General features: G+C 42.1%; 1 protein-coding gene across 2 annotated transcripts in view; it reads right to left on the reverse strand.

The window, feature by feature from the left end:
- The window catches only part of TLL1 (tolloid like 1), a 241,652-nt gene extending 240,946 nt beyond the window's left edge, over positions 1 to 706 (reverse strand). For both annotated transcript variants that reach the window (XM_074991871.1, XM_074991872.1), the window contains exon 1: positions 26 to 706. The gene's annotated coding sequence lies outside the window, so the exon portion shown is untranslated. The remainder of the gene's footprint in view (positions 1 to 25) is intronic.
- Between the last annotated feature and the right edge of the window lie 24,086 nt (positions 707 to 24,792).

Here is a 24,792-nt window from a genome sequence, read left to right on the forward strand (position 1 = left end):
CTACCGCCGCTAGCCTCCTGCTTACTTATTCATACACGCCGGGCCCGGAGCCGGGCCGCGCCGGGTCCGCTCCCCCGACAGCCTCAGGAGCGCGCGCGCGCTGCCGGGCGCCCCTCTCGCCATAGGGCTGGCTCCTGAGGGAGGCGACGCATCGTACCCTCCGGCGGCAGCCGCGCCGCACAGGTCAACTCTGCGCAGCCGAGGATCCGTGCGCTGAGGGCGGGGGGCGCGCCCTGTCGCTAACCGAGCGGCGGTCGGGTGCTCCCCCGGGGGCCGCTAGGCAAGGTCCATTGAGCCCCGGCGCCGGGCAGCCGCTCCAGGGGGAGCGTTCAAAGCAAATAGGGCCCGCGCAGCACCACGCTCCAGCCCCGCTCGCCTGCCCGCCCCACGTGGCTCCGCGGCGGAGTTGGAAGGGTTAGTCGCACGGAAAACTTCCCGCACGAGCCGCGGGCGCAGCCGCTCCAGCGCCCTCGCTTCCTCCGGCTTCCAGTCGGCTACTCTGTGTGAGTCAGCCCGAGCGCTCCGTCTCTCGCAGGCAGGGCGGGTGAGCGGCCGGTGGGTGGGTTTGAGGTTTTAAGCCAGCGAACGGATCAACGCGCAAAGCCGCCTTTGAGCTGATCAACCTGGGGAAAGAAAACGTGCTGCTGGGCGACCGGTAACGCGAGCCGAGTGCCCCTGTGTTCAGTTAACTCGCCTCCCCGCCCGCTGAAAGAGTGATTCCCATCCTGCAGCAGCGCCGCAAACTGTAAACTAAGGTGAGAGTTATTCCCTCCCCCCCGCCAAACTCCTCCTCCTTTTAAAATGCCCGTGGGAAGGAGGGCGGAGGAGACCAGAGGCAGGTAGCTGTGGGTTGCTGCTGTTCAAATCTCGTTATGGTGTTACATTTAACACTGACTTTTGAAAGGGTTGTGAAGATACTTGATTTTACAACACAGCCCTCCCAAGTCTGGCATGCCCTAGCAACTCCCCAGGGGAGATCGTCCCTCCTCCCTAGCCTGAGAACAGGATAATGCATCTACTTCTCAGAGGTGCAGAGAGGGCCACCCTGATAATAGATAAAATCCTATGGGACTGAACATTCATCAGCATTTGCTCCATTTTTTTTAAACTTCAACCTCTGGCCAGAGTGCAACTGCTTCTCAAGGCTTAGGCTGAATCTACACTACTAGATAAAATTGAATTTAAGGGAGTTAGTTTGATATTAAAACATTGCGGTCTTTGCTGTAAATACCATTAGCTCAAATTAGTGAACCCTAATACAATAGCAAAATGTCAATATTACCAGATGGGTATAGCATCAATTTCAAATTCAAAATTTCAAATAAAGGCCAGTGTGGAAGTCCCATGTCTTTAATTTGAATGTATTAGTCTCCAGAAGTGTCCCACAAAGCAATGCGGTGACCCTCCACATATGGCAGCTTCCTTCTCCGCTACTCTCTATCCAGGTGCAGGAAGGCGGTCACAGGAAGCCCACAAATTTTTAATTGAATTAGAATTTAAATTCAGCAGCATCCAGGCCTGCAAATATAAAGGTATGGACACATGATGGATGGAACCGGGCGGGGGCTGATGGGGCTGATAGCATAGCTACCCACCGCTACACCAATGTCTGCAGAGGACACACAGCACAGGGAACCTGGGCATGTGTGGGGGAGGGCTGAAGGCACAGCTGCCCGCTGCTATGCCAAAGTCCACATCAGACATGTGGCTGATGGAACTGGGCAGGGATGGACAGGACTGATGACGCAGCTGCCCACCACTATGCCAACATCCACAGGGGATGTGTGGCTGACAGAACCGGGCAAGGGAGGACAGGGCTGATAGCACAGCTGCCTGCCACTACGACAATGTCCACAGAGGACACGCACCACAGGGAACCGGAACGGGTTTGGGGGAAGTCTGAATTCTGTTACTGGGTGCTCTAATTCTGGGACAGTCCTTTCCATTCTGGGATTTAACATGAAACACCCATGAGGAACTGGGGCTATCATGTTTCAGATTGGTCACCCCAAATCAGCCAACACTGCTAAAAACTGGCTGTAACCTTCCTTAAGTGATAATTTACCAGCAGTTCAGTTTACTATGGGTTATAAAAGGCTGTGAGGAGCATGTTACATCAGCTTATAAACAAGCCTGAAAAACTTATTTTTTCCCTTTAAGCATAGTTTCCATGATCAGCAATCAACTCACAAAGAGGAATCAGAGACCTCTTGCATCAAAACCATCAAAGAAATGCTAAACTATGACAGCTTGTCTATCAGTATGACATTTTGGACTGATAGGCTGCATCTATTAACAAAAACAATATTCTACACAGGGGGCTTGTGCACCAAGTTCAGAACAAAAAACTAATTTCTGCTATTTTATATTACACTATGGCATATATTCTAAAATTATGCTAGTCACTTGTTTAGTTCACAAATTGTACTTTACTAATTTTGTCCCCAAGAGATTTAGTTTAGTGTCCTATTAATCAAACCTACTCCTGTATACAAAAACAAAAAAAATACCTACCTCTTGAATGCTAATTTTCTTTGTAGTTGCTGTGAATCCAAAAAACAAGACAGAACTTGTCCTGAACCCATAACACACATTTACAGCCAGCCACATATATTGGTTTAACCTTAGTAATCATGACATTTGCCAGTTCCTTTGTAGCCACTGGAAAAAGGTTGTACAGTATGTGATCTTAAATGTGCCAATCTCCTCACTGAGATGATTATTAGACTGTCTCACTCTCTTGCCAATGGGAGATTAACTCTCCCAGCAAGATACACACTGAGGTCATCCTCAGCCTCCAGCCGACAATCTGCCCCTGACCTCAGCATCATCAGAACAGCACCAGCAGGCTTGCCTCATGGAATTTGGACCCAAGTAAGAAAGATGCAGACATACCATGAGCCAAAAATATAGAAATAGAGCCTCTGCACCTGTCACAATAAATGAGGATAAAACAAAAATGAGTTGTGTGTGCATATAGGCACAATATAATGTAAATGTGTTTAACTAGTTCAATTCAAGATCTGATTTGTGCTTTGTTATTCGTAGCAACTACAGATTAAATTAATTTTTCAAATTTAAGTTTAAAATTCTTGACTTTTCTGACAGTTCCACAGCACTTAGACATCACAATGATGGGGATTCTAGGAAAAGTAAGCTTGAGACAATAGATATATACTAGTACTTGCATCAACCACTTTAGAAAATCCTTCCTCGTATTAATAGAAATTATTTTCCTGGTTTATTACCGAATCATTTCCTTAATACACTTTCAAAAGAGTATTCATCACAATTTTCAGTATAGCTTGTTTCTGGCTGCACAATTTAAAAAAATGCCACTCTAAATTAGGGGAAGACAAGGGGAAATCACAAATACATGTTTACCACTCCAAAATGGTCACAGTTCTGTTAGTCCATATGACAACATGATCAATCAATCAAAATCCATCCTACAACCGTTTCCAAAGAAACCAACACAGCCAAAGAGACAGACCGTTTAAGCTGGAAGGAAACCAACCAAAGGAACACAACAGCAGTGGAAACAACAAAAACCCCAACCTGCAGCATTTTTACTTTTCTCCAAAACGTTGAATATTTTACAAACACAAACATCTTAACATAGGTGCATTTGAATAATATACAAAACAGGTGGTGCCACACTTATTTCATCCTGTCTCACTACATAATTCACAGGAGCAAGGATATATAAACTCTTTGACCACAAAAAACAAAACAAAAAACCCTTCACCTATCATAGAAGTGTAAAAAATTGAGCATCGCTGCTCACTCATTTTTGTCACATCTCCTCCTCCTACGACTTTTTCTGTGTTTCTGCTTTGTTCTCAAATCTGCACTGAGCTCTAGGAGTATGTTTATTCTTAGGGACCTACCAAATTCATAGTCTATTCTGATCAATTTCACAGTCATAGGATTTTAAAAATAGTAAATTTCAACTATTCAAATCTGAAATGTCACAGTGTAGTAAAGCTAGGATCCTGACCTAAATGAGGATCGTAGGACATCACAGTATTGCCACCCTTACTTATGCCCTGTTACTGGCAGCGTCCCTGCCTTCAGAGCTGGCTGGCCTGACAGTGATGTCTGCTGGCCAGGAGTACAGCCCTGAAGGCAGCACTACTGCCAGCAGCAGATCAGAGGTAAGGATGGGCATGTTGGCACCCTCAGAGATGGCAAGCGGCAGCTGTTCTCTGCTCACCCAGATATGAAGGCAACACAGAAGTAGTGTTGAAAATGGCTCTGACCAGTTGCCTAAGTACGTATCCAGTTCAGTATGTGTTCAGGAAGCTGTCCTGAGGTGCTCATACTACAATGGATTATGTTGTTTTTAGTGTGCTGGCTTGAGCAGAGCTAGCATGTCTCTCTATCCAAACTGTTTGTGGTTCCTTGCACTTCTGTAGCACACAATACAATCCTATGAAGGTGAATGGGTTAACTTCCACAACAAAGTTAAGAACATGCCTAAAAGGTTGCAGGGATTTTGGCAGGATTTTCACAGGTGCCTCAGGGAGTGAATTCAATTAAAGTTCTCTCTCTTTTTGCCCACCTCCCCCCTTAAACTCCTGACATCCATGAAAGTCCCTAAAACACTTTGGAAGAAATATGAAAAATAAATTATATTTAATAAGTTTCAATTTCTCTCTTCATTGATGATACAGGGAGGTCGAAAGTGTTGAAGTAAAACACAAAAAATTCAAAGACCATTATTCAGGCAGCAAAGTCAAGAACTCTAAAGTTAGAAAACGCCCCAATGAGTACTGCCTTTACAATCCTAATTCAGGTCCATTGTGCATGCACTTTATGATACAGTCTTTAATTGCATGATCACAGTGCTTAATTTGTAATGAAAGCGGTGCCAGGGCTTAAGCTTTCTTTAAAAAAAAACACATAAATAAGTGATGCAGCAAGCCCGGAGTTGAATTGACAAGTATGGGCATAAGTAAGTAGTAACTAATTCTTCCATAGAACTGCATTTCATTCGGTGCATAGAACAGACAGTGCTCAATTAATGAATTGCTCTACAATATTTTGTTTTCTCCTCAATTTTCAATGTGCTTCTTAGACCTTATTTACAGCACACTATTCAAAACCTAGTCTTAAAAAAGGATGATTAATTTCCGCGTGGGTTTTGTATGGTGCTTATCACTACAGCCTGTTCCACAAATACTAATGAATTTATTTTCACAGTACCCCTATAAGGTGAAGGAATATTTTCCCCATCATACATGAGGAACTGAGGCATAAAGAGATCCAGATAAACAGTATCCACTAATTTTGGGTGCCCAATTTGAGGCACCTTGGACTAAGTTTTAAGAGTACTTAATATAAACTAGTTTTGTTTAAATGACGCTACTAGCAAGACATAAGCATTCTGTGTCCCAGGCGGGATAGAATTCAGTTATTTGGAGTAGCATTTAACTTCCTTAGCTGTGAAATTTGTCCTCTCTCTTCCTGAAATTCTTGGCATCATTTCGACACATTCTCAAACATCTGCAACAAATAAATCAGATCAGGTCCATATAGTGCACTGATTAAGGAAGGTCCTATGGAAAAAAATAGTGTGTGATCATGTAATTAAAAACTATCATCATGCATATGAACAAAAGGACCACATTAAGGTTGTACAGGCAACCCTGAGATATACTACACATATCTGAAGAAGTGGGTTTTACCTGCAAAAGCCCATTACCTAATAAATGTGTTAGTCTTTGAGGTATAACAGGTCTGCTTGTTATTTGTGAAGCTACAGACTAACATGGCTGCACCTCTGAGTCCACACAGATCTCTGCCACTTGATGCAATGAAGTGACTGGGAGCAATAGTAGCTGGTCATACTACATGTGGATCAGACTCAGAAGAGGCTGACAGCAGAGGATTGGTGACATTCAGGAATCCTGGGTTCCATCGCAGGCTCCAAAATGGATTGTGATCCACTGGGCACCTACAGGACTTCTACTTATTCCTCCTTTTGCCCTGTTCCTATCCTGACTCTTTCCCTGCCCCTCCTCCAGGCTACTCAGAACACACCATGCCAGCCCTTGCCTGTGACCTGTCCCATCTCCAAGGCCCCACCCCTGCTGGCTCCATCCATCCTTCCTCTGTGACTTGCTCTCTCCACCCTCACTCATTTTCACTTGGTTGGGGCAGAGCGAGGGGTGTGTGAGAGGGCTCTGAGATGGGAACTGAGATGAGGGGGTTAAGATGCTGGAGTAGGCTCAAGGCTGAGGCACATGGTTCAGGGGGATGATCTCTGGGCAGGGCAGAAAGCTGGGCTGTGAAAGGAGATGTGCAGTCTTGGCAGCACTTACCACAGCTACCCAGAAATGGCTGTCAGGCTCAGAAGGCTTCTTGTGCTACCTTTACATCTTGCATTGACCTCTGTTGGAAGACAGGATACTGGGCTAGATGGACCTTTGGTCTGACCCAGTATAATTGTTTTTTGGTACCATTAGTTAGAGTTCCTTGACAATGAGAGTTGCCAAAGTGGTGCTCAAGGCAGGGCCGAAGGGACTGGGTGGTTGCTTCTGGAGCCAGTGGAGGTGGCAGTCTGTCTGAACCCCAGCTCCCACTGCATCACTGACTAGACTTAATGGCCCAGTCAACAGTGCCAACTGGACTCCCCCACCCACAGGGTCTCTTTTTGATCAGGTTTTCAGTCAAAAATTGGACACCCAGAAACATTACTATCAGCCCCATCACCACAATGTGAATCTCCCTCCCCAGTAGCAGTGCGTGCGCACGGGCACACACACACACACACACACACTCCTTGTCCCAATCTCTTTGCCCCTCACTTCAGTTCTTCATCTGATCCCCCTCCAACTCCCTTCACCTCTTCCCCCTGCTCCACTGTTTTCCAGAGTCAGTTTCCTTGCCCAACACAGCACAGCCTCTCAGTGCACCTCCCAGTTTCCCTCTTCTCTTCCCATTGTTTTCCAGTTCCAGCTTCCATAGACACCCTCAGGTTGGTTGTCCCAGTCTAGTTCCCATGCCCCTTCTACAGGTGCAGTTCTTGTTCCCTCTCTATTGTAGTCAGGCACCTTCCTCGTCCAGGCTGGCTAGACCTAATAGGTGGATCACTGAGGCTGTGGCTCACTGCATTCTGCTTTCAGAAGTGGAATGCAAATGAGTGAGATCAAAAATGTAAATGAAGCATAGATTTACATATCTTGTCCCTCATTTGCATATTCTTGTGCAATTGCATTTCTGGAAAAATCTTTTCTGGAAGCAAAAACAGCCGTGTAGGCGGGGTTCCTTTGAAAACAAACCCAATTTTTGAAATAACCCTTCTTCCTATTTTGTTTCAGGAAGCAGGGTTCTTTCTAAAACAGGGTGTGTTTTTGAAGGAACCCCATCTACACACCTGTTGTCACTTCCAGAAAGACCGCTTCTGGAAATGCAAGTGTGTGAGATTATGCAAATGAGATGCAAGATCTGTTAATCTACATTTCATTTGCATTTTGAATCTTGCACATTTGCATTTCACTTCTGAAAGTGGCTCTCAGAAGTGGAATGCAGTGTAGATGTAGCCTGAGAGCATAGGAGAGAGAGTCTCCATGCTCTCCGTGACAGAATCTAGACCCACACCTAGCCTGGTCCAAACTATCCAGATCTACAATGTCAGGGAAAATTCTGCTCAGCCCTGGTTTGGTGCATGCCCAGTGCAGAAGTAATCTGTGAAGAATTCAGCTGCGAAAAGCTAAGAGGTTTCTTCTGAGCATGTGCTAACAGATTTTTCAAAGGTTTACAGTGTGACCAAATTTGGACCAGTTTTCACAGGAATGGCAAAAAGGACATCTCTGACAGAAAGGCCACCCACATGCCAAATTTCAAGTCTATTCCAAAACTGAATGGAAAGACAACTGCTTAGAAAAAAAGAGGTCACTGATTTCTAAAAGGGGAAAAGCTACATCTTTTCCCTTGACTCATTCTCATAAATAGCTGGACTGATATTGGCTGCTATTTAAAAAAAAAAATTCTGATGGAGACACCCAGCATGGATAATTTTAGCCCAATGTTTGAAATCCAGCAAACTTATAAGCAAGTAAAAACTGTCTTCTAATAGGAAGTGTCAGGCAACTTTAATAATGGTCAGTGCTCACACCTACACCTAAAACACAGTGATTGTGTCCTCTCTCCAGTTCTTATTTTGTATAAAATGTAAAAGTTAACACTATAGCTCTAAAACTTGGAGTTGACAGTAAAACAAATAAATAAGCAGAAACCAGATTGTTTAGTACAGATCTCTAAATCAGAAACTGCTGTTCTCTGGTGTTTGGTCAGCATCCCTGACACTCCTCAGGGAATAAATCAATTTGCACCAGCTGTGGACAGCTATTTAGATCCAGGGCCAGAACAACTTAATTGGGAAGCAATGGTCAGAGTTAAAGGAATCAGATTATCTTAAATATACACTTTTCTGAAGTAAACTCAAAGATCTGTATTCTGAGTTTTAGGAGACAACTTGCCATCTTTTGAATTAATAAAGAGTGCATGTAAATCTCCGTTTTTGCTGATGTGTTCTTCATTAGGTTTTTTGACTCTAAAAGAAATTTGAATTCAAAATAAAGAACCAAATCTAAATATTTGCTAAGTGAATTTAATATACTTAACAGTGGTAACCAGTAGGTTTATATTATTTTAACATCTGGCATGTAACATAGCCAATTCCTGCTTACCTTATTCATGAAGCCTGTAGAATTATTTGTGAAAATATATAAATCAAGCAAGATATAGCCCTCAACCTTTATCTCTAATCCTGTTGCCTCTTAAATTACTAGCAAAAGCATTGATTCCAACAGGATCAGGACAGGACACCAGAATTACGAATTTGAGCTTTGGGTTTATAAACTTTGTAGTTTCTTTGGGAATACAATGAATGTTCTTCCCTTTTGGAACAGCAATATTTTATATCTATAAAAATGATGCTATGTCTATTGTCCACTTTTATAGTCACAGCATTGTGGTCCTTTTAAAAAGTTGTTTAAAAGTTGTTTTCCTTTTAGTGTGGAACAAAATAACTTTTGTAATAGATTTTTAATTACAAATCTAGATTATTCAATACTAATAGCTTCCTTGCACAAGTATATTAACACTGAGACAGCAGTTTAACTCTTTGGTGAAAAACAATTTTAACTATCTCTGAGCTAAATACATGTTCAGTTAAGATACTTAAATTGTACTTTACCATCAAGTAATAATTGCATAATCTACAATATTTCAAATAGGACAGAGTAATCACTGAAGTCTCAAATGCCCATGAGCGATACAATGTTTTAAACCAACTTCATATCCCATCATGTTACTATATATGCATCATAGACTGCAAGGGTAAGCTGAACGTAGCGTGTTTGCCACAAAATAAGTTTGTGCAAGCTCACTTCCCCACAGCTCCCACTGCCACAGTGAGTGCAGGGAGACCTAAACCCTGCTGCCCGTCTCAGCCTATCCAGGGGCCCTCAGGATAACTTAAACATGGGGGAAACATCCCATCCATAAGACAGATGAGATGGATTCCACTCAATCCTCCGAAGTATGGGGCCTGGGTGTCTGTGCTGAATTGTTCTGTGTGCAGGACAGCTCTCCCCAGTGATAGACTGTGCCAGCAGTGGCACAGAGCTAGCAGCTGAAAGCCACTCTATCCTAGCTGTGCTACCAGTAGTGGTGCCAGGGAGCACGGGGCTTAAATTGCTCTAGGGCAGCAGGCACTACCAGGGGATACATGGGGGATGGTGTGCAGGCCAGCAGCAGGGCAAGGAGACGCATGCAGGAGGGGAGAATGCACGTCCCCTGACAACCCGTCAAGAGAGCAGTGCCCACTGGCCAACTAGGATTTGAGAACTGGCACTGGCCCTAATGTAAACTGAATTTAAAACCCCCAGTATAAAGCTTATTTTATGAGACACTAGTGTGTCAAGTGCTAATAATTAATAACTCATGTCTGAAGATTTAAGAATTATACTGTAGCTCAGAAAGTTTTTTTTTTCAAAGCAGTAGTTTTGTACTCTATATCCAATCACTAATGAACATTTGATGTAAGCAATACATATACTAATACACACACATAAAATACATGAAGTATATACATACTGCAGAGCCCAATTCTGCAGTTATTACTTCAGTGGAAATTCCACTCTGAGCATGTATGGTACAAGGAAATATATTTTTTAATCTTCCTATGCAACTCACATTACGCTCACATACTGAAATACTCACATTATAATTGATCCAAACCAAAATCCAAGATCTGAACCCATTGAGAATTCCAGCTCTGACCTGGACGCATTTCACATCTACTTTGTATTTCAATAATGAGCTGAACTAGAACCACAAATCTGAACCTGGGATTTTGCAAAATTTGGGTGAAGATCTAAACCTGGCATTTTAGTTCATCATTCTATAAAACTGTCAACAATCAGGAGGATCTTTTAACTTTAATTTACATTGAAATGTGATAGAAACAAAAGGATTGTGATGTTTTGATTGCTAAGGCTTGTTAAAATTGACTTTACTTTCCAACAAGCAGAAAGCGCTAGCTGCATGTTTGATCCATCTTGACACAGTTCCACTCGTGTTTCTGTGGATATGGCATGTACAACAGTAACAGACATGAGTTACTGGTAACAGTTTATAGGACAGGGTACATGTAAACAGATGAAAGCACAACTTCAAACACAAATGCAAGACAAACTTTACATAAAATCCCAAATTTCATTGGTTGCACAAATAAAATACGTAATAGTGGGAACTGACAGAAATCTTCCTGCGTTAAGGACATCAAGTCAAGACTTGGAACTTACTGGAATCATCCACCACTTGTGCAAATATGTCCGATTCCCAACCCCAGTATAAGTAAGTATCTATGTATACACAGATATGCTAAAACCTATCTTTTTCCCTTCTCTCCTCCTTTCAGAATCCAAGTAATCTATTCATTCATTTTCATTCTGATACTTCAAAGGAAGAACAAGGTGAATTAGGCCAGAATATATTTACTGAAAGCAGCATCTGACACTCAGGAATTCAAAAAAACTCAGAAAAGGATTGATTGACGTATTTGAAACATTTTTCCCATCCATTCTCCAAATTCTCTTTTCCTTCATTACATAAAAGCAGTTGCCTTTCATTCTCAACCTCCATCTTGCTGTTTTTATACTTTTATCTGTTTCCATCTAGAACTTATATAGCCCCCATCATCAGAGTATCTCTGTTTCCCCAGGATATAAGAAAAGCAAGTTACAGCTTCACCCTGTTAGTAAAATGACAACCTGAGAGTATAAAAAAACCAAAGTATTTGTTTTTAAAGCAGTGAAGAAATCATGCAGAAGCTCTCTCTTTCAAAAGAGTGAGGTGGGACTGTATTTAATATCAGTACTTTAAAAAGTAAATTGTTAGAAATTTAGTTGGTCAAATATTGCATAGAGGAAGTCCAAACATGCTACTCCAATAACTTGCTCTAAAAGTGCCGCAACAGCAATGCCTCTGGCAGTGACATGATCCAGAGAGAGAGATGTGCATTTATGAACTAAATATATTATTCATTTACAGTAGTATGTATCACTGGTTACTAAAAATGACATTATGGGACATATGGAGCCTGAACAAATCTTTAATATCCTCACTAAATGCAGCAGAAAAGTAAATCTCTCTCCTCTGTTGACTTGAGACATTTCCTGCAGCTGATCTGCAGCATATATTTTAAAAATCAGGTGCCTTTCCCCAAGACTTAAGATTGATATTCTGCATATTCGTGGTTTTCTAAAACCAGTGCTGCCAGGAGAGAAGAAAATGCATGGCACTAATGTGCTGTCCTAATTTGCGTGCTTTCCAAAGGATTACTCTCAGTTTGCAAATGATTGCATTCAAGCTGCTTTGCACAGATTGGGCATGGCAGCCTTGTCCTTGCTTGGCAGATTGATTTTTTGACATCCTGCGACACCTAGTGAAAGCCAAAAGTTGTCAACAGCAGCAGGCTCTTTGCCTCAGGCTTCGGCTCCTATTGTACATGCCTGGAGACTTCTCAGGGAGCTGGCGAGCACAGTGAGATCCTTACAATGCATTAATTATTTCCAGGCCACATATTGGAGAAGACGCCTGCCTTCATTCACCCCCTACCCTTGGAGTACTGAAGAGCTATTATAAAATATTATTGTTAACATGTGATCATTAACACATCTTATTAAAACAATGGTTTTATTATAGTGCAACAGTAAGAAAAAAAAGTCAATGAAACAATGTTGATGAAAAACTGAGGTGAGGAGCTTCTTTTGTTAATGTTACTGACATATGTAAACTCATTTTATTACATTCTAAACTGAAAGCCAGCTTTTCCACCAGTGGGCTCAGGCTCAGTTATTACATCTGCTTATTGCAGAGGTTTTGTTTCAAAATATACATGAATGGTTGCGAAGTGAAGCACATACAAAGCAGAAAAGAAATATGGCATTCCCTTAGCAACCCAACTTGGTCATATTGCATCTGTATAGTCATTTTTGTGTTTTTTAGCTGATCTGTTTATGGTTTTGCCTGTGTACACACACACACACACAAACTTCCAAGGAAGAAAATCATTTTCCCCTACTTCCTAGGAATATTGATCTTCAGTTTAGCCTTTAGGAAAACAGGGTCTTGAAAGAAGGAGGAGCATGCTGATTGGATATGTCTTTAAAGGAGACATGCTCTGTGATGTCTTAAAGATTCTGCAAAACTCCAAATTGTACCATTTTGGTCCCATGCAGTAAAAATCAACAGAATTGTATTGAAATTCTATTTTTGTGTATCATAGAAATAATAATTTAGAAAATGTACGTTGGTTAACCTAACTTCAAAGACAAAACCTCAACATTGTGACTGGCAAATTAGAATAAACTGCCTGTGTTTTGTGTTGCTAAAATCCAGATAAGGAGACTCTAGATTACAAATCTATACCTTTTGATAGGCGCTAATATGTAGATCTAACACCTTTTATTATTAAATGGGTTTAATTTCAGACTTTCTTTTAATTTCTCTTGGTCTGAATTTTGGCCTTCCTTATTAATTATGTGGAAATTTCTATGGGCCTTCTTCTGTAGGGCCTACAAGGTACAGAGCAGCAAATACGTTCTCATTCTGTATGGGGATTAGAGACAAACCATGAAAAGACTAAAAACTGGACTCTGCATGCTCTCTCAGGGATACTGAGTCATGTTCTAGCTTGATATCCTCTCCCACAGCATGCAGAGTGGATAGACAGGAAGCTGATGAAGGGACAAGGTTGTGTATTGCTACCAAAATACATTTCAAAAACTCCTTTATAGAGTAGAGAGTAGCAGATAAGTACATTAGAACAACACCATGGACTATGACAGCCCTGACAGATGTAGTATGATATTTCTGTTGTTGAGTTAGGTGGAATATTCCCTCCCACTTGGTGCAAGCACAGGACACCTCCAGAAATTCCAGTTAGTCAGTCTATGCTAAAGACACCAAATACAATGCACACCAATTACCATAGGTGCTAGAATTATTGTTGCTGAGGGTATTATAGCACCCTCTGACGTGAAGCGGTTTCCATTACATACATGGTTTGCTGTTTCGTACAATGGCTCTCAGCACTCCCACTGTACAAATTGGTCTAACACCCCTGCCTAAGAAAATCTGAACTGGTGAAAGTCATCATCATCTTCATCAACAACCATGGGCTCAGTGCCTGTTGGTGTCTGATGACTCTCCCACTATTTCTTCCATCTTACCCTATCCAGTGCAGAGTGGCTTAGTTTCTGTAGATTAGCTCTGCATCAATCTACTATATCATCTATCCATCCTCTGTGGAGTATGCCTCTCCTAAGCGAACCATGCATTATGCTGAATACCAGGGTCTTGATTTTTTGTTCATCATTCATTCTGCAAATATACCTAAATAGCTGTAACTTCCATTGTATAACCTTCTGCACAAGGTTCTCTTTCAGCTGTATCTTCCTATGTAATTCCTCCTTGGAGACCTTCTGCATCCATCCTGTTCTCAGGATCTTTCTATAACAACTCCTCTTGAATGCTAATATTCTTCTCTTCACATTTTTTTTATCACCCATGCTTCACACCCATACCACGTGCTGCTGAATACATATTTTCAAGACACTCAGCTTCATTCCTAAACTAATCTCTTTGCTTTTCCAGGTATTACCCATCACCTTCAAACTCACATTTGCTTTCACTTTTCTAGTCACTATTTCCTTCCTACAGTCTGTATCATACATTTTGTTGCTCCCCAGATATGAGAACTTCTCTACATTCTCTAGTTTGGTCCCATCTACACTGATCTTCCTTCCTATTTCCTAATCTCCAAATACCATTGTTTTTGTTTTTATCAATGTTCATAATCAGTCCATAACACTTCCTTTCCTCGTTTAGCATCTGCACCATATTTGCTAGCTTCTCGTCTTCCTCAGTGATAACTATATCATCCGCAAACTTCAAGTTGTTAATTCTTATCCCATGCAGAGATATCACTTCTGCCTCTTCCTTGATCTTGTCCATCGCTGTCTTTAGATGTGTGATGAAGATACTCTGTGATATCGGATCTCCTTGTTTCTTACCTCTACTCATTCTAAACCAAAATTCCCAACTCTCTGCATGTTTTCACTGCTGCCGCCGCATTGTCATGGATATCCTTCAACAACCATATCAGTCTGCTATCCACTCCGTAGAATTCCAATGCCACCCAAGTCACTTACTGATCTATACTGTCAAATGCCTTCTGAAAATGGATGAAGCAAGTGTAGATGTTCTTCTTTCATCAAGCTTTCTCTGCTATCAATCTTAGTGCCAAATATCTCCTGTATGGTACTTCTGTGTTTCTTGAACTCCACTTGCTTGACCACCAGATGTTCTTCTATCTGAGATCTTACTCTCTCCATCAGTATCATCATCAGCAACTTGCCTAGACGACTTGTTAGGGCAATCATTCTGTAATTCTTGCACTACAATGCACTTCATTTCTTGTGTTTTGTCACTAACATGGATCTTGTCCATTCCTTATGTGCCTTCCCTTATTTCTATGCTATATTACATAGTTGGTGTATTTCCTGAATTATACTTTCTCTGCCATTTTTAATCATGTCTCCCATGATCTTATTTCCAGGGCTCTTGTTCTTTAGTCATTTCACTACTACTGCCTCCTTCATATTTGTGTCACTCTCGATGCTCAGCAGAGATAGCTCTTTCAGTTCTTCAACCAGTCTCAGACACACTAGTCCAACTATGCTTTGTACAGATCAGTGCAATATCTCCTCCATCGCACATGCTCTTCTTGTTCATGAGCACATCTTCATTCTCACCTTTGATCACATCTGTATTAGCTGCCACTTCTCATTAATGTTCCTGATCATCTTATACACCTCCCTGGTCTTATATTCCCCATAACACCTCTCTATATCGTCACACTGCTCTTCTAACCATTTCGCCTTATCCTTTCTGGCCGCTTTCCCTACCTTGTTGCATTTCACCCTATATTGCTGTTCCGTCCTCTCAGAAACATCCCTTCTGATCTTCAATGCTCTTGGACCAACTTCAGGGTTTCCTGCGTAATCTGCTTCTTATTGATCTTCTCTTCTTCCAGAACAGTCTGCTCAATTGCCTCTTCTATTGCCATGGTTTTTCCTTCGAGTCTCTTATCTATGTCTTTCTCTGTGCCCGCATTCCTTATCTTCTCTTTGAGCACAGTTCTGTGCACATTCCCTATTTCTTCCTTGCCTAGTCTAGCTGCATCTCTTCTTTTCTTCAACTGTGTCTTAACTCTCTCTCTTGAATTTTATCTTGATATTTGTGATCACTAGACTGTGGTCTGAGTCTATATCTACTCCTTGGAAAGTTCGGCACTGCTGTACTGATGTTACCCGTCTTCTTATCAAAATCATATCTATCATGTTCTTGGACTTCCTGGTATTCAATTGCCATGTCCACTTCCTACAGTTCTTTTGTTGGAATCTTGTGTTGCAGATCACCATCTCATGCTCCATAGCAAACTCTAGTAGTTTCTCACCTTGTTCATTTCTTTCTCCATACCCAAACCTTCCCACGACTCTCTCCCAATCTTCGATATCTGTTCCGACTTGCGCATTTCAATCTCCTCCAATGATCAACACGTCTCTCTTCAGTATCTCCTCCAGCATCTTTGTCAAGTCTTTATAGATTATCTCAATCTCTTCCTCCTCACTGTCCAAAGTGGGTGCATACACCTGAATGATCGAGATGTTGAACGGTTTTGCTTCAAGTCTCGCTACCATCATTCTTGCACTTGGTTTGTAGTCTAAAAATGCTCCACTAGCTCTTTTGCTAAGAAGGAATCCAACTCCTGCCTCATGCTTTGTTTCATTCCATGGCCAAATGACTTTGCAACAAAATTATTATTTTTAACCTATCTGATTTTGTTCTGAAAGATTTGATCAAATCAACGAGCAAGTCACTTAAATAGAAAGAGGAGAGAGAGGACCTAATTTTAGCAGAATAATTTGGATTATCATGAGGTTGTCTACGGCCCTGTCGCATCCTGAAATGTGTTAAGTATTATGGTGACATCATCATGTTAAGGAAAATGACATTGCATTGCAATTTTGATAATGTTGCACTGTGTTGTCACATAGATCTCTACTTTGCACTGGGTGTGGCATCACAAATTTCTCCTAAAGTTTGTCCCTGGCGCTGTTTTATAACATTATTAATAAAGAGCAAGTGCTATTTATAGTCCATTTAACAAAAGAGCACAGAGAGCTAAATAGAGCAAGAAGCATTCTGCAGTAATAGCTTCAGCATTAGGGTAGAAATACCATTATGGTCTGCAAGTGCCAAGCCACCAACATACAGGGACATACCACAATTTTGACTGTCTCAAGACCAAAATTCTCAAGTGTATTGTATTTTAATTCAGCCACAGGTTTCACCCATGACATTTATTGAATATAAATTAGACCTGAATATAGTGTATATTTTTATGAAGATATATTTCTAGAAAATTTGTTTTTAAAGTTTTATTTAATTTTTATGCTGTTTTTCATTTTCCTCTCTGTGATAAATGTGTTGATAAGATGCAGAGAGCTATAGAGATTTATTTTTAGATTGTCTCAAAAGTATTTAGAAGTTCCTATTGGTACTGTAGAACGCTGAGCTTTCTGTAACTCTGCAGCTGCAGAATCTTGTCTCTCCTGTACATTTGCCCTTGTGCTGTAATATAAACAAAACAAGTATTTATAGCCATCCCCGTACAGGCAGCCTTGATCATTGAAAAAAGGGTAAGAAATTGCGTTGTGCTTTCTGTAGCTATCTGGGGTTGTTTCAAATGTTATTGTCAAGAAGGCTGATGTCATCTAGCCTATTATAATCTCTCCTTCTGTACATGACTGGTAAGGATTAGGAGAAGAGTACTATTTCGATGTTATTTTTACTTCTAATTGAATTTATTTCCTTTGTCTGACAGATTTAGAAACTTGTTCCTCTTGAATTACACCACATTGCTACTCTTGAGGTACAGTTACCAAACAAAACAAAAGTCAACTTCCCCATGACGGTCCTAGATGATGCAGTATGGGAAGGTGGAGAGCAGCCATCTGTGGGGAAGGAACAAGTTCTGAGCTATCTAGAAAAACTAGATGTGCACAAGTCCATGGATCTGGATTTAATGCACCCCAGGGTACTGAGGGAATTGGCAGAGGTCATTGCTGAACCTTTGGCCATTATCCTTGAAGACTCTTGGAGATCGGGAGAGATACTGGATGAATGGAAGAAGGCAAACGTAGTGCCCATCTTTAAAAAAGGAAAGAAGGACAATCCAGGGAACTATAGACCCGTCAGCCTTACCTCAATCCCTGGAAAAATAATGGAGGGAATCCTCAAGAAATCCATTTTGAAACACTTGGAAGAGGGGAAAGTGATCAAAAGTAGCCAACATGGATTCACCAGGGGCAAGTCCTGCCTGACCAATCTGATTAGCTTCTATGACGAGGTAACAAGCTCTGTGGACATGAGGAAGTCAGTGGATGTGATTTACCTTGACTTCAGCAAGGCTTTTGATATGGTCTCCCACAACATTGTTGTCCATAATTTAAGGAAATATGGATTGGATCCTTGGACTATAAGATGGATAGAAATCTGGCTTGATGGTCAGACCCAACGGGTAGTGGTCAATGGCTCAATATCAGGATGGCGGTCTGTTTCAAGCGGAATGCCGCAAGGCTCGGTTCTGGGGCCGGTGTTGTTCAACATCTTTATTAATGACCTGGATGAGGGACAGGATTGCACCCTCAGCAAGTTTGCAGATGACACGAAACTAGGGGGAGGGGTTAATACATTGGAGGGTAGAGAGAGAATCCAGAGGGACCTGGATAAATTGGAGGACTGGGCCAAAAGAAATCTGATGCGGTTGAATTAGGAGAAGTACAGAGTCCTGCACCTGGGGCAGAAGAATCCCAAACATTGTTACAGGCTGGGAACCGACTGGCTCAGCAGCAGTACTATGGAAAGGGACCTAGGGGTTATGGTGGATGAAAGGCTGGATATGAGTAAGCAATGTGCCCTTGTAGCCAAGAAAGCTAACGGCATACTGGGGTGTATTAGGAGGAGCATTTCAAGCAGATCTAGAGAGTAGTTATTCCTCTTTATTCGGCACTGGTGAGGCCACATCTGGAATATTGTGTCCAGTTTTGGGCCCCCCAGTATAAAAAGGATGTGGATTTGCTGGAGCAGGTTCAGCAAAGGGCAACAAAAATGATTAAGGGTCTGGAGCACAAGACCTATGAGGACAGGCTGAGGGACTTGGGCTTGTTTAGTTTACAGAAGAGAAGACTTAGAGGTGATTTAATAGCAGCCTTCAACTTCCTGAAGGGGAGCTCTAAAAAGGAGGGTGAGGAACTGTTCTCAGTGGTGTCAGATGGCAGAACAAGGAGTAATGGTCAGAAGTTGAAGAGTGAAAGGTATAGGTTAGATATTAGGAAAAACTACTTCACCAGGCGGGTGGTGAAGCAGTGGAATGCATTGCCTAGAGAGGTGGTGGATTCTCCATCCCTTGAGGTTTTTAAGTCCTGGCTGGACGAGGTTCTGGCTGGGATGACGTAGGGGTTGATCCTGCTTGAAGCAGGGGGCTGGACTAGATGACCTCCTGAGGTCCCTTCCAACCCTGTGATTCTGTGAAAACAAACAAGCAGTCACATAACACTTTAAAGAGTAACAAAATAAATTATTAGGTGATGAGCTTTTGTGGGGCAGAGCCACTTTTTCAGATCTGGAGATAGTGCTGTATTGGAAATAGTGCCACTCTGTTACTAGTTATCAAACAGGAAATTTACAGGCACCACATGTAATGGGATTCTATCTAATTGCAATATTTTAAATAGTTATAGAATGCTTTCCAGATTTCAAAGGATGCTTACACACTGATCTTACAAGCATAGACAGTAGAAATGTAAATGACCAGCAGTAGACTGTCTACTACATGCACCTTCTAGAGGAGTCTTGTAATCTGTAATCTGGCACTCTTTCATCTGGCAACCTCCACAATCCAGCATGGTTTTAGTTAGCCAGATGACAGTTTATCATGGGTGTGGCCAGGTATCCCAGGGTCCCATAAAGTTTGTTTACAGTCACCAGTCCTGGCTCTCAGTGTTCTGTGCCGTTATTTATTTACCCATAAATGTCTTCTAAGAGCCCAAAAAGCAGTGGTAATGCTGCTAGACCATATTGACCTCCTGTCCTCCATCAAATTCTCTCATTCAGCACCAGTCAGGTCCTGAGGATGCCAGATGGGAGAGGTCTAACCTGTAGCCGACATCACATTCTAACAGATTTTTGGAATATTAAAATGTAGACTGAGTAAAGCACTAACCATTTTAACATAGGAAACAATCCTGCAACTAGGGAAATGGAATGCAGCTATGCTGCAACTGGGAATGGAATTTCTCTTGGATCTCCCAGGTTGCACACACTCCAGTGGTAGTGGCCATCACTCTTTCCTGTGTGCAAAATTCGTCTCCCTCTGTGCTCAGCCAACTTTGCAGGCCAGTGTATCATATGACAGCTCACTCTCATCTTGAGGCTTCTTCTTAAATCGTGATTGGACAATTTTATAACAAATGCACTCAGTTTAGTCTGGAATTGTTTCAGGGCACTCCCATGGCCTGCATTATACCAGTAATCCTTGCTGGCACTTTATTCTTCTCATACTCTTTGAGCATCTACTATCAATGAATAGGCCAGCAAAGAGCATGCCTGCACTTCTCAACTGGATTGTGCCTGGCCCTTTTGGGGGGTTCAAAGTGATTAGGTAGATCCTTTGCCTTATACTGATCTCACTCCCTTCCTCCTAAAACACAGCCAAGGCTGTGACTTCATAATTCTCCAAAACCGCTCTCCTAAAATGCTTTTTCTCGTTTTTCCTGCTTTGTGTGGAAACCATGAATACATCTGAGTTTGTACAGACTCAGCTAGCCGTGGTGACTGGCTGTCTCCATAGTAGTGCTATCATATTTATTTGCTTGCTCTGTCCTTCCCCAATGGAACAGCTTCAAGTGTTTTAAACATTTTTTTTTTAAATTGAATACAAATTTGTTAGAGAGTCTGGATAAAGTCACCACAGAGCTAGAAAGTGATCCTTGAGGCCTGGCTGAACTAATGAGGAGAGACTGAAAAAACCAGAACACTGACTTTGGACTTCAAAACTTTTGCTATTAATTTTATGGTGTCCTATGTTAAGAGAACAAGGGATTATTAAAATAAAAAAAGTTAAAATTGTGGAAACCTTTTAGTACCTAAAAACATCTCTACAGAATAACATAACCGTTTTAAGGTCAGATATGTTGAGAGCATCCAAGACTGTGGATGATCTTGGAGGTCTGGGAATCTTCTCTTTGCAAGGATATACAATTCCTGTTTCGATTCTTTAAATACAGCAAGGTATAAATCTCAAAACTTATCACTAGTCAGGGACTCATTTGCATCTCAGACCAGTGTAATCTTGGAGCAGGCACTGCTTCTTACTATGTGTTTATTCAGTTTCAAACATAGAGGGAACACCATCTCAGTTGGCTAGGCTCTCAGTAAGTCTCAGAAAACTACATTAAAATTATTCCTGATGCATACCAAATAAGAGAGGAGAATTAAAATTGGTGGCTTCACTAGAGGTTAAACATATTTGTAAAGCAAGAGGGAATCAGGACTGAATTACAATGAGATTGTAATTGGGCCAGGTGTAAAAGACTTGTGAAATGTGATACTGCTTATATCTGGGAGCTGTTTGCCTTGTTTTGTTTAAATTCCTTTACAGATCAAAGTATGCTAGATAAAGTTTCCTTTTTAACCTTTTGACAAGGAAGTTCTTCTAAAGTGTAGTTTGATACACAGTGAATACTACAGCAGGAGACATGTGAAACAAATTCTCAAAACTAGTTAGCAAAACTCTAATAATAAAGCCATTTCCTTTGGACAGGGCTTTGGGGTTTTTTTGTTACAATGAGGCTGTGGCCACACAACCCCTCCCTTTCAGAAGGGGCATGTTAATGAGGCAGTTCGGAAGGTACTAATGAGGTGCTGACATGAATGTGCAGCACCTCATTAGCATAATGGCAACTGCATGTGATTCAAAATTGCTGCTTTTGGAAAGCGCACCACCCATGTAGACAGGAGCCTTTTGAAAGGACCCCCTGACTTTGAAAGCCCCTTCTTCCTAAAACCAAATAGCATCTTCCCAACTGTCTCATTAACATGCCCCTTCTGAAAGGGAGGGATAGTGTGGCCACAGCCTGTGTGTTGAAGACTAACTTACTATTGTTAGTAAACATATTTGTTTGAAAGCTTGGAAAATCCTACGCGTACCATAAACATTGGAAAGTCAAGAACTCAGACATCAGCAAATGCCAGAATTCAGGTTCTTTGAACAAACAATTTAGGTCCCTTGTGCATATGTGTTATAATAGAATCTAAGACAGGTATACTCTTTAATTATATGATCACATACTATTTTTGACGCCATAAGACTGCTGCCTCATTCAGTGCACAGGATATATATTTAACAAGCAGCTATTGAATATTTTGTTGTTTTCTCCCCATTGTGAAATATGTGAACAAGGACTTATTTACTACTCAGACCCCAAGTGTGGACAGTATTAATTTCCTGCTCTTTTCTATGGCACTTGAATAACATGGTGATCTTTTGCTTCATAAACATTAATGAAACTGCTGTCAGACTACCCTATGAGGACAGGGGTTGTTGTTCCTCTTTATAGATGTGCACTGAGACCTCGAGAGAGCATTATAACATGTGTCTACTAGCCTATATGACAAGACTCAGCACAGCCCCTGGCACGGGTGCCAACAGTGGCATGTAAGACGATTTTCATTGACATGCAGGGCAGGAGTTCAACCCCCACCCCTCTTCCCCCATGCAACAGGTAGCTTGTTCAAAGCCATGCTGCCCGTGGATTAACAAAAGACCAGCTAATGCTACCAACCACCACTTAAACAGTAAAGCTCTGCATCTCCATTTATTTATTAATGAAGCTGTTGTAAGTAGAACTGTTAGTGACTTTAAAAAGTATCACTAGCACTCAGACCATCAAAGGTCAGATTTCAGCATTCCACCTTGGAAAGGTCTGACCCCTACAATTAGAGATGCGTAAGACCTGAATTTTTGAGATCATGGCGTATTATATCAGTTTAATTGTTCACAGCACAGCTTTCATATTAAAATATATTTGAGTTGTAAATCAGATCCCACATGTCCGAAGTCAGGCACCCAGAAAATAAGGATCCAACCAAATCAAGGTTTGGTTTATGTGACTTGTCCAACATCCCGTAAAAACTATAGCAGAGGCAGAGATAAAACACAGTTATCCAGGGCAAGAATCAATTGCCTTGACACCCACTTTCTGCAGCCTCTGCCTCATTCAATACACATCTTTCAGCTTCAGCTACAATTGAGGCAGGCATCCTGCAAACTGCAGTCACCTTCATTTCACAGTGCTGATTCACTCTATGAGCATTGCTTATCCTGTGCACTGGAGCTGCGTCTACACGTGCACGCTACTTCGAAGTAGCGGCAGTAACTTCGAAATAGCGCCCGTCACGTCTACACGTGTTGGGCGCTATTTCGAAGTTGAAATCGACGTTAGGCGGCGAGACGTCGAAGTCGCTAACCCCATGAGGGGATGGGAATAGCGCCCTACTTCGACGTTCAACATCGAAGTAGGGACGTGTAGACGATCCGCGTCCCGCAACATCGAAATAGTGGGGTCCTCCATGGCGGCCATCAGCTGGGGGGTTGAGAGATACTCTCTCTCCAGCCCTTGCGGGGCTCTGTGGTCACCGTGGGCAGCAGCCCTTAGCCCAGGGCTTCTGGCTGCTGCTGCTGCAGCTGGGGGTCCGTGCTGCATATACAGGGTCTGCAACTAGTTGTTGGCTCTGTGTATCTTGCACTGTTTAATGAAAGTGTGTCTGGGAGGGGCCCTTTAAGGGAGCGACTTGCTGTTGAGTCCACCCCGTGACCCTGTCTGCAGCTGTGCCTGGCTCCCTTATTTCGATGTGTGCTACTTTGGCGTGTAGACGTTCCCTCGCTGTGCCTATTTCGATGTTGGGCTGAGCAACGTCGAAGTTGAACATCGACGTTGCCAGCCCTGGAGGACGTGTAGACGTTATTCATCGAAATAGCCTATTTCGATGTCGCAACATCGAAATAAGCTATTTCGAAGTTGGGTGCACGTGTAGACGTAGCCTGGATGAGGCCAGGTCCCATGAAAGAGGTAAATAAAGTCTGTTATAATGCATAAGCACACATGAGCTGAATTGAGGTTGCAGACTTGAATTTTGCAATTTCCTATCTTTTCAGTGAAGAATTTTGAAATCTTAATGTAGTTTAATGTAATTTTGGTAATTTTAGTAAGTCTTTAACAGAGCAAAGTGAAAAAAGTAACTCAAATGTCAGCATGTGGGATTATATTCAGTTCCACGTGGTACCTGAGTAAGGTTAGAATCTTTTGTTCCAAAGCACAAACCTCTTCTTATTCAGCTAAGAAAGTAACTGATAACCAATAGGAGGGAGATGAAGAACATATTTTATCACTGAGATTTACAGCTATTTGGTTATAGCAGAAATGGTGAAACTATGGAATTTTGGGTCTAGTCCAGGCTCTATGGGGAATTTAACCTTCCAAACTCTGTCCTCCAAACCCTCCTCCCTTCTTTCCTGGCTCATTATGAGTTTCATTGTTCTAATCCATGTCTCTCCTACTTTCCTGTGACTCCAGGTTCCAGTTCACCACCCCCAACTTCTCAAGCTAGTCTCTAGTCCCACTGTCTTCTCTCACCGTCACAGGCACATTGCCCTTCACTCTTTATTCCAGTCAAGCAGCTTCCACATCTCCTTCCACCATGCCCTTCCTTTCTCTACCCCTTCCTTCAGCTCTTTTCTTCATATTTTAAGTTTGTCTTATTTAGAATGTAAACATTTTGGGGCAGAGACTTGGGGAAATCCTCACCACCACTCCAGCCTCTTTAGATTCAGTAAAAGAGCCAAAGTGGCATAAAGGGGGCCTTAAAAACACTGGTTCCTCTTGAGGGAGGATTTCCCAGTTCTATCACTGCAGAAGACTGCCCCTAAAAGTGCCCATCAAGGAGCCTCTGGCAAGCCCTGGCATGCAAGGAGATGTTTGGAGGTGATTTGGGGTGGCCTGCACCGTGCTGTACCACAGAGATTTCAGAAAGCAGTATTAGGGCAGTGTAACTTAGACAGGGCCCCTAAGAGCTGTCTAAGTTACATTG

The sequence above is a fragment of the Carettochelys insculpta genome, chromosome 4 (assembly GCF_033958435.1).
Source record: "Carettochelys insculpta isolate YL-2023 chromosome 4, ASM3395843v1, whole genome shotgun sequence".
Classification (NCBI taxonomy): domain Eukaryota; kingdom Metazoa; phylum Chordata; order Testudines; family Carettochelyidae; genus Carettochelys; species Carettochelys insculpta.